The 15,335-nt window shown below is 41.3% G+C and overlaps 1 protein-coding gene across 1 annotated transcript in view; it reads left to right on the top strand.

Annotated features, from left to right (window-relative positions):
- The window catches only part of faxdc2 (fatty acid hydroxylase domain containing 2), a 103,193-nt gene that overhangs the window by 49,186 nt on the left and 38,672 nt on the right, over nucleotides 1-15,335 (top strand). The window lies entirely within an intron of this gene.

Below are 15,335 nucleotides of genomic sequence, written 5' to 3'. Positions count from 1 at the left end.
TGGACTAAACAATTGATTGGTTAATAGAAAAAATAGACATGAAATTAATCTTTAGTTGTAGCCCTAGTGTCAGTGTTTAACAAGTCAGTGTAACACAAGTTGTTTCCCATTAAGACAGAATTTGCAGTATAAGTTTTGTGTATTGTTGTTGATTGTTTGACACCCCATTAGTTTATCATGGGCATGGTTTCTTGTAGCTAGTCCTGCAGTTGATCTTGTGTCTCGTCTGGATCTCAGTGCATCAGCCTGATTCAACAGAGTTACTCAAAGTGTTGTTCACCCTGTAGACGAAACCTTCAACATCTGTTACTATCTAAGTCTAAAATGGAAGAACTTTAGCACTTTTATTAATGGTGCTTTTCATCATCTTTCTTCACATTTAATACGTTCTTAAACAAATGAACTGTAGGTTGTATCTAAATTGTATTTCCACTCTCAATTATCAAATGAGCACATTCCCTCCTAGACCACCAAGTTTCCCAGCAGGTAATCATCTTAATGGGACTTTGTGAGGACTTCTCTTGATCCCTGCCACTCTGCACAATTACAGGACTTCCATTAACTCTGATGAAGTCTTGATGAAGTTATTATTTCCTTTTTGAAGCACCTTCTTTGGTGGGGAATAGAAAAAGTCAACAAGAGGCTGATAGAAAGACAGACATACACACACACACACAAAGTTCTCGCGTGTGCTCCTCCGTCAGTATCTGCTAACCCGGCAGCGAAAGGCCTGTAAGCTCCTAATTGTGTCTCATTGTTCTGCTGGACTTTGAACTCAGAGTGGGAATAGATGACACCCAGGCCTTCTGTTTGAGCTCTGCAGACACTCTGTGGTCTGTGTGTGTGTGTGTGTGTGTGTGTGTGTGTGTGTGTGTGTGTTGGACAGGTTAAAGCCTAAAGGTCCTGCTGTCTTCCTGAAGGCATAAAGGCAAAAGGCTTAAAGCATCAAGACCCTGACACCCAAAACACACAGACAAAGACATACATGTGTGGCCTCAGCAAGCACAGCAACTCAGACACACACATTCAACCTTGTGTAAAAATACACTCGCGCACTTGCACACACAGGTACATGTTTACACATACATCCAAAAATACAATTTCCATTCCCCCCCCCCCCCCGAGGTCTGGGGGGTGGGGGAGGCCGAGGACCACCAGGTTGGCTCCACCTGTCCATCTTCCTCTGAAGATTTTCTCTGACATAATCTGTCTTCAGGGGCGTTTTCTTACCTCACCCTGTCTGACTGGGCTGAGGTATATGCGTGACACATGTATGCATCAAGCACCAGTGATGTAGAGGTAGTTTTGATCTCTCTTTTTTTTTAAGTATAGGACTACAGCCTCTGCATCTGTAAATACAGTAAATCACTGCTTGAAAGTTGGTCATATTAACTTTGCAAAGAGATGTTATGTCTGTGTTGTGTTTACAGTTTGCTTCCAAAAAATGGTTAATGCAGGTTTGAGTAAATGTGCTTTGTTTACTTCCACCTTTGTGCGTATGAAAAACTCTTGTGCCTCCTTGTTGTGCCTCCAAACATGGTACAGTGCATGTGACGGCTTCAGTAATATTTGATGAATTAATTTTACTTTCCTCATCCCGCCGTCCTCCCTGGCGGCGTGTGTGATCGTGCCGATTTGTGTGAGGCCTGACACGTCTCAGGATGTGTGAGGATCAGCGAGCTGACAGGTCACGACTTATGTGGCATCAGGGCAAAGCCGGGGCTGAGATGTTCTACACTGTCAAAAATCTACTTTACCTACGGGGTTTATTTTCACACACCACCGTGCAGATCCGGAAGAAAGCAGAGTTTGACACCGATTAGGCTTTTTCTCACTGCGTGAGAGTCATCCGTCTGAGTCAAGTGGTCTGTGGTGAAAATCCTCGTAGATGTCTTGGTTACGGTTTGTTGTTGTTGTTGTGTTGGCACACTCCCTGCACCTTTTGTTGAGCATGCATGAATTCGTAACATGCACAATGATGCTTGTTGCTTCCACTAAAAGAATCACTAAAAGAATTTAAAAACTGGTTATTGGTCTAAAAACCAAAATAGATGTGTTCTCACTGCGATCTGTGGCTAACAGGTCTACACAGAGCGACATTGCTATCAGTAACTGTGTTTGGTGTCTGTTACTGCCAGTAGGATATTCATATGTAGGTGCCAGATTTCACAGCTTTGGATCCACGTGAAGCCCATTACAGGTTGGGTTGACTCTCTCATTTGGTTCATGTGGAGATGAATCCGACACTGGTTTGATGCCAATAGTACTTTTGTTGTTCGTTCTGTGGCTTTAACGATGGTGTAAGGTCATAAACACAGAGCACAGGCTGAGATGATCACACATCACCTGCTGTTTGCTTTTAAGACAGGTGTTGTTTACTTACAAGGATGGTTGATCTATGATGTCATATAATAAACTAAGCTTTATTATTTAACCCTGGTGGAATATATTTTCACACACACCCTGATTGGATTTTAAGCATTGGCTGCTCGGGAAATCTGCTGTTATGGGCACTACAAACCATCATCTGCCAATTTCATTACTTTACCTGCCACACAAACCACAAAATAACTGGTTACATGTTGAGGGGAAACAGTAGGACAAATGAATATAAATGTAACCGCTGCTCTTGTGATTTCCCCCAAGGAATAATAAATGTTGTCATCTCTCAACACCTGAATATAATCTCCCAACAAATCATGCAGTGCCAGTTATCCTGCTCTTAAACCACAATAACAAGAAAGGATTAATATTCAGCAACAATTTACTCATGCAAGAACAAGATGGAAAACCTACATTATAACCTGCAGGTATACTCTAGGCACACAAACTGGAAACCAGTAAGTCTAGGAATAACTATGGGTTCTTGCAGTTGTCATCCTCTGTCATCTTCTTAATACAATTTTTTTTTTCAGTTTGTATTCATAACAAAACTAGCTTAGCTTGTGTCAGTTGTGAGCAAGGAGTTGATCTCCATAGTTGTATATGGGACATTGGTGAGAGCCAGTTGAACAGAACTTTATGGACCGTGGAACCAAAACTCTAAAGTGAAAGCCACTATAAGCAGCTAAAAGTTGCCTCTGGTGACTGCTAATAGCCTGCTAGCAACCATTTCACATTATAATAAATTCTTTGGTTCGGTGCTGAAATTAAAAATTAGTGGAGCATAAACGCAATATAGTTAAGATGAGGGAGAGGATACCACCTGACAAGCAGTTCAGATGGAGTGTAAAGCCTGATTAAACTGTTCCAGCGTTCAGTCTTTTAGGCTATCACTCCCTTTTGATGCTGCTGTGTGTGATGATGTATTTATTCTCTTTTTATATGTACATTTCATTTTTTTAAGGTCACATATGACCAGCTCTGGTGGCCATATTGGAGGTCATAACCATTTAAGCAACAATGACTAGTAATTGTTGATTGTTTTCTATTCTTAAAATTGGGCCATATTAGTATATTTAAACATGTCTGTGCTTATTTGGGGAAAACAATCTGTTTAACACTGATACACTTGAGTAATCTTGTGTTTAATAAATGATCACAATATGTTATCTGGGGCACTGAATTCACTCTGTGGAAGATCAATAAAGGCAGATGTTATCTGGCTAATCATAAAAAAAAAAAAAGCCATTTCACTAATGGCTCGCTATGATGCCGACATGGTTGCCAGGGAGACCAGTGATGCAGCTGCAAAGCTCATGTACCACTGTTCACATTTATCTCCATCTCTCCATCTGTTGCCATCTGACTCCTGGCCTCTGGTGTGTCAGGAAATCAGCTGGCTGAGGATGGTGGCGTCAGTGGGGCTCCGTGGCTCAGACCGGCCTGAGTGGATTTAGGGTCACACCCAGCGTTTGAAATGAACACCAGCCTAACACCAACCAAATGCTGATAGATGTAATCTGGAAAATGGTCTCCAGCTTTTTGACAGTATTCTACTTGGAAGAGGTGAACCTTTAATATTGTCTCTCCTCTGTCATAGAAATGATTTCAAGGTGCGGTGAGAGAACCAAATAAATATCAAAAATCCCTTTCTTATGAGAATGAAATTTAATAGGAAAACAAACTGTTTTTGTAATATATTTTATTTATGTTGTCATTAACACATTAACACACTAATACTTTAGGCTTTGTGAGAATTAGCATATTAGTTGCATTATATTTAAGAACTACAGTGTAATTGAGATATTTTGGGGTAATTAAAGTTGCATGTGTGCACTGAAAAGGCAAAGAAAATAATAGAAAACATTAGAGCAATTTGCCAGCTTATTAATTATAATATTAATTACTGTTTTTGGTGTACTTGACAAAGTTAGTATTAATGTGCTTAAGTAAACTATGAATAGTTGTGTCAATGATCCTTCAAACCACAAATAATAGGAATTTTAACTGACCTCTTTTGAAACAGTTTGCCATTGTTGTCAGTGTTTCATGCAGCAGTCACACCCTGTTACACACCCTGCTGAATACCTGGAATGAGCAGCAGTTGTACATAAAAAACACACACTGTGTTGAAAGTGTGCAGGCTTCCACATGTATATGCATGAATACAGGCAGACAGGTACACACCACACATGCGCACACACACACACATATATAGAGACAGAGGAAAGGCAACATTCACACAAACACAGAGAAGAACCTGAGTCACGGCGCCCTGAGGTGCACCCTCATCCTACCTCCACCCTTTTTCCCTCCTCCTCCCCCCTGTTCTTTCTTCTTGGGTGGGGGGCACCCTGGCGTCACCTGTCTCCTTCTAAAGGTGTCAAAGCACTGAGACGAGAGCCCTCTCACTTCTCTGAAGGAGGTTGGGATCCCAATTAGCCGGAGGCTGACCTCCCTCTGCCCCTCACAGGTGATCGCAGCGTTGAAGAAACATGCTGACACGGAGCCAACAGGCTTCAGTGGCGAATCCTCTTTTAAAGCACAATAATGGAAACTTCACATTTTTGCGGCCTGTTTGTTGAAAGGCTGCCCAGCTGCTGCTACCTCCCAGATGTACCTTTTTCTTTTGCCTCATTCTCTTTTCTCCAGTCTCTACCACTTTCTTTTTGGCTGTTATCTCTCTTACGCTTTTTCCTTCTGCCTCTTTCTTCTCTTCTCTCACTCATTCTGGCCCTCCCTCCATGCCAAACCTCCATGCTTTGATACCCTTCATTTAGCATGTCAGCAGCGATGACACATATACCTATTCATCCACCCCTTTCTACATTGTTAGAAGTTTATTCCAAATCAAGCAGGAACAAGCACGGCCTTTTGCTTCCCATTGAAAATTTTCTGCCCGATAAAGCCTCCAGACATTCAACCGGCTGAATATTTGGCCTTTTCAAAAGGATTCCTTCTTGGAGATCCCTCATACAAAGCCAGGAGAGAGTATAATTTGCGTGGTGTGCTTTCAGCGAGATCCCATCCTGTCAGGGGTGAAGGGTCTTTTATCTCTAGGGGTGTCTTGAGTGGCTCTCACGTCTGGTTCAGAGCATGCAGAGGCTCAAAGCTGAGCGACAGAGTAACGTCAACATGAGTGGCAGCGGGGTCGACGGCAACGGCTTGGACAAATCCTCCTCTATCTGGCCCAGAATCCTCTGGGGCTACTCGGTCAGCTGCTGTGAATCACCTTGAGCTTAATGATTTGCAGATATTCAGAGTGAAGGAAGCTGAACCCTCCAGGGCCGGAGTTTATCTCCTGGACCTGACCCTTTGATCTGGCCCATAGATTAACCCAGCAGACAAAGAGATAGAGCTTATGTGTTTGTGTGTGTGTGTGTGTGTGTGTAAGAGGCAACAAAGCTTTTGTGTGCGTATATCTCATGTGTGAATATATGTGTGTCTGGAGATGTTTGAGCATTGAATAACCTCAGCATAACCCTAAAACCCTGGCAGGACCAATGAAGGCAATTTACAACTGTCCAGTGATGTGTTAACCAACTCTGTTGTCCTGTTCCCATGAGGAGAAATTCACTGTGATGGTTCATATGTTCTTGTCCATCATTTAAACAGCCACTCTGTAATTCAGTAGTATTGTTTCAAAGTGACACATCCACATTTTGTTGCAACTTGTCGTTGGTTACCAGCGGAGCCAAAGGATGTCAGGTCCAGAGCAATATACTGTGTAACTCAGGAACTACTGTTGAGTGATTTTCATCAACTTTGATACTGACACTTTATTTACACTAGATAATACAGCTGGACTCAATCTCTTAGTATCATTAAGGATGTGTTTCCTATAACTTTACAGTTCACAATATGGCAAATATATTTGAAATTACAGATTGTAAAAATGAATGTTTAATCCAGTGACCTTTGACCCACTGTTATGATTTGATCAGTTCAAGCGTCTGTTAAAAAGTCAGTTTCACCTCCACCAACAACATCCAGCATCACTGATGGGTGTGGTTGTGTGTGGTCAGAGGTGTACTTAGCTCTACTTGTAACCACACCCAACAACAATGTCCCAAGGTGCTGGAGTACACCTGCATGCCACTGCAGCAAGGTTAATTTGTACAGCAACATTTTGTAATATAATAGCACCAAGTCAGTTTGTAATATGTCCATTATTGCCAAGCCTTACACTATTTGTAGTCTCCAGAGGTTGCACCACATGTCTTTGGTGACACCGTACCTCCCACTAGTGCCACAAAACAGATTTCCATCCAAATGTAGCACAAGATTTTAACCAAATTTCCAGAAAAATGTTGAACAAAATGCTAATTAATGAGATCCACTACAGTTATGTGACTATTAAGAGTTGAGTGCATCAAGATCAACAGCTGGTGGCACTGATGATTCAGTCGAGTGCCATTTAAACCACTGCAGAAGAAGACGCACCAAGATAACATAATTCCAAGAATTCCTCAAAAGGTTGAAAGCAATGTAAAAATATATCTGAATATAGCATATGGCATGTATTAATTTGAGCAATATTACATTATCCTTATGGCTCCACATAGACCTCATCAGGCCATAGATCAGGCTGTAGATTACTATTTCACTGAGCACATTCATGCTTCCCCGATGATAAACTCTTTCCATTTTAGACATTCATTAAACTTTCAGTAAGCGCCACCCTAGGCTCGAAATGACAACTTCGCCCACAGGATATCACATAATCTGATTGGTAAATTACTATAAAATTTGATTCATATATCCAAAGAGGGAAACCTTTATGATTTCAATAACCCCACTGCCTTTCCTGTAGCACCACCCTCATAATAAACTTCACATCTTTAGTCCAAATACCAATAAGACACTACAAATAGCATAAACGTCAGTATGTTTGTTCCAACCATCTTGTTAGATTTTCCGGGTGTAATTGGACATTGGTCAGACTGGTGGTCTTGTTAAAATATAGTCGGTTACTCAAGTCTTTGGTTGCAAAATCCTTCAATGTTTAAAACCTTTTCACAATTTCCAAACCAGCAGGGTATCAGGAAAAAAGCATTTGTTCTTTACCACATGAAAAACTTTCATACATCATTTTCTCAGTGTGTGAATACAGATCAGGGTTACATCTAAATGGGATAGTCATTAGTATAACCTGCTCAAACATGCTAAAACTGAAAGGTTAAGCTAATTTGCAAGGCAGTCCGTGATGAAAAAGCTCAATGAGGGTGCCAGATTTATCTTAACTGTGCATTAACGTTTACACCCGTGTTAAAGTTTATGGCCTTCGGGTTGTTATCAAATGGGAATGTCAAGTAAAGTTTATATTATTGGAAGATCCAGTATCAAATGCGTGTGAGCAGACTGATGAGTAAGGCTCTCTTTCACCTCTGCTGACTCGAAACCTTCTACCATATGTCAAAAGATACAAAAATCGGATATACAAGGTCAGCATTCTTTGCACTTTACTAAAACCCAAAGGCTCACTGTCCTCGGTGGACAAAACTGACTCTGCTTTATTCCACTGTAATGAAATTCTGTTCCGGTTTGACTGCTCACCAAACTGTGGATGAAGACATTGCAGCGACCACCCACTGCTGCTCATGTATATAAAGGAACAAACTGTACTTAAAAGACGTGTTTGGCTGCTGCTGACAGATGGCGTGACAAAGGAAAAAAGGAGGAAAGAAAGGAAGAAAGAACCTAAGATCCAGCCCTGCATCTCTATCCCGAGACTGATATTAGATTGACATTAGATGACTCATTTAAATTCATAATTGAACATGTCTGGCTTGGACTATATTGCAACGCCACATTATGCAAGAGTTTCCAATACACCCTTCTTTTCAGCCTGAATCACAAAGAGGAGCTGTGTTACAGAACGGCCTCCCATCCCAGCCAACGTTTCATTCTTGCCAAAATTACATCCTTGTGAAGATATGGTTACTGATGGAAAGTCACACAGAGAGTGGTCAGTGAAGACAGTCAAACACAGACTCCAGTGATTTGGTATTGCACGTTGAAAAGGTCAGGTTGCTTGCAAGAGAAAGATTTTTTATTATTATTATTATTATTATAATTTATTTTTTTTTTTTTTTTTTTTTTTAAGGTACAAATTTAAGCAGCAACTTTTAAGTCCCTTGTATGTCAAGGTCCAAACTAGTATCACCTTTTGACAGGCATTCACTGCCTGGTGAAAGCTTGTGAGTGAACTGAACCTAATGGAAATTCAATGGCTTTTTGGATTTTGGTAGAAGCATTGCGCTGCTGGAGTATTTGGATGTGTTTTAAGACTTGTTTGTACTGCAGTTTGTGATAGTTTCCCCGAAGTTTGCACAATATTTCCCTCCCCTTTACTCTTGATAGGTGTCTATGTAATTTTATCATATCCATGTTGGATTTTTTGGACCCTTGGGAACTAACTGTATATCCCAAACTGCAGACAATGGGTCCAGTGGTCCAGTGATTTTTGTGACTTTATGCTACGTGTTGTGATCCTCTGAAAAGGAGGATATTAACTAAACCCATTACTGAATCTCAAGTCCTCAGAACCCATATCCGTCCTCCGCCTGTTTCAGTCTCACTTGCAGGACAACAGCAGTGGCATTATGTAGCTTTTAAACCTGAACTTAGCAACACGGATGCATCCTTGTTTCATTATCCCTCAAAACCGCAACACAGCTCTGCTGGTTGCAGAAACAGGCGACATGGACTCACAGATCAGTAGTCTAAACACACATTACCAGCTTGTCATCCCCCGTCCACCATAAGACTGGTGGCTCTACTAAAAGCCCCTGAAACTGCGACGAGGCATCAGGGATCAGGACTGAATATGCTGAATCTCAGACTCTTGAGCCACAGGGTGACACATGTCCACCCCTGTCCTTTGATTTCCCTTTCCACAGCAGTGGTTATACCCCCTGTCTCCTTCTCTGATTCCTCGTAGTGACTGACAGTTGCGCCGAGGCTTCATTATCGCCTCACAAGAAAAAGCCATATTTTAAATCATATTCACCGTTTTCCTTTGTGGGGCAGGGGTGGTGGAGGGTGGATGGATGGGGGTTGTGGAAGAGGAGAGCAGGAAGGGAGGGAAAAGCTCCCCAGATGAAAATCCTACATCAGTATGCCCCGCCGCTGCAGCTGAGGCCTCGGTGGGGATTGCATTTAATTTATTCTCCTAAGCCTGGGAATCAGGCCATCAAAAGGAACCAAACTATCAGGTTTCCTGCACTAAATGGCCCAACAGTGTGATGTGGCCAGTCTGGGATCCAACTTAACCCTTTCGAGGTGGCGGGCAAACGTCAGAGGCAGTAACCTTCCTTGTCCACGCTAAGTCATATTCGGTCACTCTGAAGCTGTGTGCACAGAGGCGCTCGAGCTGTGGACTCAAGGTGACACGGTGGGAATGGGTGGCATTCCCTCCCACTGTCTGGTAGATGCTGAATATCCCTTCTTTAGCCTTGTTTAATGGTTGTGAATCATGGGATTAAGGGACACAAGCTCACGGTAGGCCATAGGAGTACAGCCTTACTTCCTCTTTGGTAACCTGTTGAAATGCCACCCAGTCTCTCTAGGAATTCACTTTGGATTATTCAGCATTATGTACTTTAAATCTAGTGCCAACATTCAGCACCAAGGGAGGATGTAGTCAGCGCTTTATGCACTGAGGTGACAGCATAGATACTGAGGTAAGGGTGGTGGATGGGTATAAAAAGCATCCCTTGGAGCTACGTCCATATTGGACATCTCTGCGACTCACCATTTACGTCAGTGCTGATGTTCAGAGCCAACATATGAAGTGGTGTGTCCTTTGCAAAGCAGGGTGGAACATAAGGGTGTCAGGGTGGTGGATGGGAGTGTAGGTCTATGGTCTTGTCACAGACCCCTTTTTTCATTTGTTTTTTTTTTTTGTTTGTTTTTTTTTTTTTTACTTGTTTGTCTGAAGTGTGAATTTTTAAACCGTTGCCACGAGATGTAAAAAAGTAATTCAGTATGATCTGGGTTTTGCAGCATATTTATGTTGGTGTCTTTGAGTTGGTGTACAACATATATGACTCTGATGCAGAGATTATATATTTGCACGAGAGCTGTGGTACAAAATGACACGAGAGCTGTGAGAGAGAACCAACACAGTAAAGCCACGGGCCAGACTGTGAAACAATGAGCAAACTCATTGTAAATCTCAGTAATGTTGCAGGGAGCTGCAGATTCAGGTTCACTACGAGCAGCCTCTCTCACATAACACACTGTCATTTGATACGTTGTTATTACAAAAAATATTGATTAAAGCCTCTTTAACTACATTTTAATTGCCAAACCTCATCAACAGTTATAACCACAACTGTGGAAATCAACCTTTACCACTCCAGCTGTGTTAATGTTGTAGAAGTGGATGATTTAAAGCACCTGAAACCTTGGTTTCAAATGGTATGTGTTCCCATGAAAAATTAGTAACTGAATGAGCAAATATCAAAGTTAAACCCGATGACAAAGATAGGGAAGTAAAACCACAAAAAACAAACACAATACAGCAGTGAATAAATAAAAAATAAAAAAATAAAATTGGAAATCAAAACACTGAAAAGAGCTTTAAAAGGTGATATTTAAGAGACTTTAAATGTTGAGAGATTGTAGCGGTAACGTGTTCATAGAGGAGCTGAACAGTCAGAAACAAAGCTTCATCAGAACTGTGTGGATGTGGTTTGATCAGATTTGACTGACAGTGGCTTTTTCCTGGTGCTATAAGCAAATTGCAACAACTGGCATCAGATTTTGATTCATATATTGCTACCATCTGACTCTGTTTTATCCTGCCCACATCAAAACTGTGAGAAGATCACAGTCAAAAGAGACAAATGCATAAATCTCTCATGTGAAATAACCAAAATTGTTCAAACTTTGGCAGAAAATGGTTTTGTTCATGCAGAACCCTATCACTTAAGAATCTGGTTGAGAAAATAGGTTTTCAGGGCCTTTAAAGAGTCTGGCATTGAAAGTTAAAACACATAATTGAACGTGATTGTGGTTTTGAGAAATCAGCCAAAATCAACGGTCTGTCTAGAGATAGGGCTGGAAAATGTAGAATAAATTGTGAAGCGCCAAGAAGTGATTACATTCACATTTCAACATCTGGAAGACACAGACGCTGTCAAATTTACATTTACTGTTGGATGGATTCAGCCGATGAGCTTTTTACAAAAAAAAGAAAAAAAGAAGATGATACAGTTGCAGTATGTTTTAAATCTGGTCTCCGTCAGAAGAAACATTACTTTTTATAAAAATTACGACAACAGCTTCTTCTAAAAATCTTCTGAAAAGCGCAACTGAGATGAGATTTACCCATGATGCCATGTTGGCAGGCAGCTGTGGATATGAGGAAAAGTGAAATGTGCAACAGAGGAAGTGACATTTGACACAAACTAAGCTGTCCCCATGTGGTTAAACCAGGCTCATCTGGTGCTCTAAAGAAATTAAAACTTACACTACACATGACTCAGTCTAGCTGAGTCAGGTCTTTTGAGCCCAGATTCCACAGTTTCCCAAAATATCTGACTTGGGTCACATGAGGTCAGATCCAATATTTTTTTGCTCATGTGTAAATCCATCACTTGAGTTCTTGGAAATTATCGAATTTCTCGTCGCGACTTTGTCCTCGACCACATGAAACCCGGCTCTGACCAAAAACAACCAAAGGCTACTGTTTAACCGTTGCTGAGAAGCACAAAATGCCGACCGCACTCACAAATATACTTCACAGAGGCTTTATTTCCTGCTCGACTTGAAAACCAGTTCCACCGCAGGGGGATTAGGAGGTTTTTATTAACTTATTCTAACAAGAGGAGTAGTCTGGTGCACAGGTTTCCCAAAGCAAGGTCCTGGGACCGTCAGAGGTCACCTTGCAGGTTAAAAGAGACATAAACTGTGTCCCAGTTCCTTACAATATACTGATTCTGAGCATGTTGTGAGTTTATAAAGGCAAAATGACAAAACTGAGTATAAATGTAGAGGACTTGATTTTTGAATTTTCTGTTGATGCATGCTATTTTTCCACAAAGGAAAGAGAGGAGCTACTAATAGCTGAGAAACATTAAAACCGACTGTGGATTGTGGTGAAACAGGACCAGGATTATCTTTGAAAACAGAAAAATAAATATCAAGTCAAGTCAGTTTTATTTATATAGCACCAATGCACAACAGAAGTTATCTTGAGGCAATATCAATATTTTTGAGAAAACATTTCCCTTCTTTTGAGAAGTTCAGTTAGCTGTGGCATTTCAAATTTGCAGTTTGACATTTTCTTGTATACAAACTTCAAAAACAGAAAGCTATGAAAATAATCAAGCTATCAAAACACACTTTGTGGAATTTGTGAGTTTGTTTTTCATTTAAGACTAGTTCTTGATGGTTCTGCATCAGAGTGATTGTGAAATAAGTAGTGTTGTTTTTATTCCTACTTTATTTGTATATTTAATGGACAACTGAGATACCTGTACACACACTTTATTTGAACAATCTCTATGCTGTTGTGTAGTGTGTGACACATTATTTCTTGTCCCATTTATGTGGTCTGTATTGTATTATTTTCTCATTGTGCCAGTTTTTATGCTGCCTTCTTGGCCACATCTTTTTTTTGACAAACAGTTTCTTTTTTCTCAGAGACTTTAACACATTAGAAACAGTTAACTAAAACAAAGGTATTTGCAATGTTACACTGCACACAGCTGTGTATTGTCATGAAAAGGGCCAGTGCATGATTACTTAATAGTATTTTTGAGTATTACAAATGAAATTCTTGTTTTGTTAAAATGCACTTTTTGCTGTAAGTTTTCTAAAATAATGAAGGCCTTTCAGAGTAAGGCTTGTTGACCTTTTCTTCGACCCATATAATCTACAGATCGTCCCTTGTGTTCAGCAACAAGCTCAGTGCCAACACTTACGCTGGAGGAGTAAATGTCCGAATCCAGTAGCAGTTGGAGCAGACTGTTGTTGTTATCAGGCTCCAGTCAGGACTCACAGCCATAAAGAACATAATATTACTCTCTTCTTATGAACACACTGGAAAGCGGGGCAGATCTCTGATGACCAGCTCCTTACCCCTCATCTCCTCTCCTCCTTGATCTTCCCCCACTGTTTGCTTTACTTTATTTTCTGTTTTTTCTCCCCCTCCCCCTGTAATTTTTTCGTGCAAAGAATAAAATTTCATCTGCGCGGGCTCTGGGAAAGGCGGCCCTCGGATTGGCCCTTGCCCGTACAGATGCTTTGAATTTACGGGGGCTTTTCTGCCTGCGAGGAGAAGCAGAGAGGGATGGTGGGACGGATGATGGGATGGAGGGAAAGCGATGGGAGGGGTTGAAGTGGGGGTGGGGGTGAAACCTGCCTGTATTTCCTGGGGATTAGGCGTCAGATGGGCGCCCTCAGAGGAGGTCTCAGGTCCCGGCCTCCCTGGATGGCTGGGAAACTGACCCCCCTCTGACTCCGTGGTCTCCCCTGTACCCTGCCAGCATGTAGCCCCAGGCCGGGACCAAGGCCTAGGCTCCGTCTGATGACTATGCAGGCTCTCTGCCGACTGAACCTGCCATGTAGGGCAAGAGAAATCAGACAATAAGACAGGTTGGGAAAAAAATCTGTGGGTTAGCCAAATTTATTTATTGTTGGGGTCATGCCTCGAGGTCCCTGGCCTTGGTATTTAGCTTACTATGGCTATCGGCTAGGTCTGTGCATGTAGCTTCCAAAATCAACAGGTGTTCACTTACCAAGTTTGCGTTAGACTCCAAAGAACTAATTTGCTGCCTGTGGTTGGACACGGTTGCTTGCATCAGATCACTTTTAGACTAAAGGGTGGAGATGGCTGCCTTGAATTCTGCTGAAAGATCCTCCTTGTGGTTTTCTAGCGAGCTGGCTAACGCCGCCATGCTAATGTTGTTAGCGGGCTGCACCATCCCTGGGGCGTGGAGTCTTTCTTAGTCTATTTTGTGGATCGAGATGCCATTTTTTCATGATGCCTTAAATTACTCAATTTTTTTGGGATGAAGTTGCAAAAAGTTAGAAAGAGAATTATGGGGTTTAAAGGAGAAAAGGTCAAAAGTGTGTGAACTTGTCTACTCTTTATGACTATTTCCCGGAAGTCTGATTCAGCCAAAGTACAACCTGCTGGACTCACAGTTTTGATTATTACCAACATCTCAGGTGTGGTCGCTTTCAGTTTTACCTCCAGAAAAAGTGGCTTAGATACATTGTCAGTTTATCTGTAGATCATTTGACTGTGTTGCAGAGATGTCACCATGTTCTTTCGTCTCCATAAACAACTTTGGTGGTTTCAGAGTTGTTATAACCAAGAGGAATACTTTAAGGGCCAAAACTACAAAAGTAAGGCTTAAAATGAAGTGGAATAATAATCCTCCAACAACTTTAATTAATGACCCAAGTCTGATCTAAATGTGAAGAAATGGGCCCAATGTTTAGATTCAACAGCTGATACAGCCTAGACAACAACAATGTCTCATGTACAGTATTAAGGTATAACTTAATGTAGACATATTTGTAAACTCAGCAGTAAAACAGGCCCAGTTTTTATTTTTGATCAGTATTTTAAATTCTTCACTCACATTGATAACACTCAATGTACTATATGGTCCAAAAAATATGGATTGGGCCTTTGAAGGCTAATACCCATCAGTCTGCATCCATGGCCAAAGAACAGCAACAAAATGCTTTCAAAAAGGGTCCTGCCACATGTCTGATGCAGTTTATGCATGTTTAGTAGAAGTTTTCTGATCTGCATCCAAAAAATAATTAGCATGTTATTGTGCTGATCTGTCTCAGCCAATTTATAGGAATATTTTTCACCGTTGTTCTACTAACAATGGCCACTTGTCTGTGGAAAGGGCTGCTTGTAGTGGTGAACCCAGGGAGAATTATCACCCTTGTCTGCAGCTCCCTTCAGCTCTACAGAGCTC

Source organism: Lates calcarifer, linkage group LG20 (assembly GCF_001640805.2).
Source record: "Lates calcarifer isolate ASB-BC8 linkage group LG20, TLL_Latcal_v3, whole genome shotgun sequence".
Classification (NCBI taxonomy): domain Eukaryota; kingdom Metazoa; phylum Chordata; class Actinopteri; family Centropomidae; genus Lates; species Lates calcarifer.
Note: the sequence above shows the minus strand (reverse complement) of the source record. Positions and strands in the feature narration are given on the sequence as shown.